The following is a 1,458-nucleotide window of genomic DNA, read 5'->3' on the forward strand; positions in this document are numbered from 1 at the left end:
TTTATTACTCAGATGCATTAAAACAGGAGCCTGTACCTTTGCAGCTGTTTTTCCAATCGGTACCTTTGCCTTATCATCTTGAGAGATAAAAACTACTTGTTCAGGCCCAAGTATAGATGCAAGTTCCTCGAGACCGTTGGCAGTAGCCTTGCAGAAATGTTGATCGACATGATCTCGGTGTCTATCTGTTTGTGCTCGACACAGTCTCACAGATACAGTTGTGACATGGCGCTTGCCCTCTAAAGACCCAGCAAACTTTGGAATCAGCCTACGGTATGTGGAGGTTCGCGAAATTAAAAATCCATCTTCAACAAGCCGTGCATGCAATTAATTCATCAAGAGTCTTACAAGTTCTCAATACTTCTGATCGGCGTCGATCAGCGGCTGAGCTTCCATGTGCTGCTATGTCACAAATTGCTTGAAGAAGGCCTGACTGATTTTCTTCAAGTGAAGGGCGTCCTGGCTGAGTGCGTATAGACGAAGATTGCACGTTGGGATGAGCGGATTTCAGGCTCAAAACTTCGGTTTTTTGCTTTGCCCTAAATTTTCGCATGTTTTCTGCACGTACTATTTTGTTCTTTAACTCTTTTTTCTTCAAATCAGTATCATGCCTTAATTTTTTTATTTCCTTCTCAATCCCGTCTTTTCCAAGTCCTGCATCTCGCTTTCTTACGGTAGCATTTAATTCGGCTTCAAGTACTGAAATTTCAGATTTTAAAGCATTCTGTTTTGGTGTCGGAGCTGTTGTAGATACAGATGAAGAAGGTATTGAAACAGAAGATTGAACGGAAAGTTCATTGCTACTGTAGGCTAGAAAAATAATGTACCCAGTATTATATCACTACCCATAAAATGAAAAAATCAAAATCTAAGCTACGAAAGTTAGAGAAAAAATATACATCGACATTGGCAGAGCAGAAAGCGGTTGGTTATACCTTTCCGAGATATAGAAACCGACTCTGTAGTGTTATTATTGACATCTTCGGTGCTGGGAAGCATTTTGAGATCACCTTGCGTGGTTGAAGCTTTTCGTGCAGGTAGCTACATTCACCAAATACAAAAAAGAGACACACATCACCAATGTTCAAACATTCAAATAATATAAATCATTTAAAACATTCAACAAAATACGCTCAGAATATTCACCTTTACGAAGAAATTGAGGAGACGAGCATTTTTCTTAGTCGCAATCTGACAAAGTTCTTCGATTTTTAACTGTGTGAGACGCTCCAGCTCCTTTGGGTTGTTTTTGTACTCATTTCTCAAAGGCACCCAAAATTCATTCGTCTTTTTCTGTATTGTCTGCATTGACAAGGAATCCTTGTGACATTTAATAAACGCATTGTACAGCCGATCGTACAACGACATTTAATGATATTTAATAATATTTTTAGAAGGACCAAGACCTGCTTGCTTTAAAAAGCATAAAAGTGTTACTTTTGCTATTTTGTAGTCAGC

Source organism: Rhagoletis pomonella, unplaced genomic scaffold (assembly GCF_013731165.1).
Source record: "Rhagoletis pomonella isolate Grant_MI unplaced genomic scaffold, Rhpom_1.0 Rhpom_scaffold_00037, whole genome shotgun sequence".
NCBI lineage: Eukaryota > Metazoa > Arthropoda > Insecta > Diptera > Tephritidae > Rhagoletis > Rhagoletis pomonella.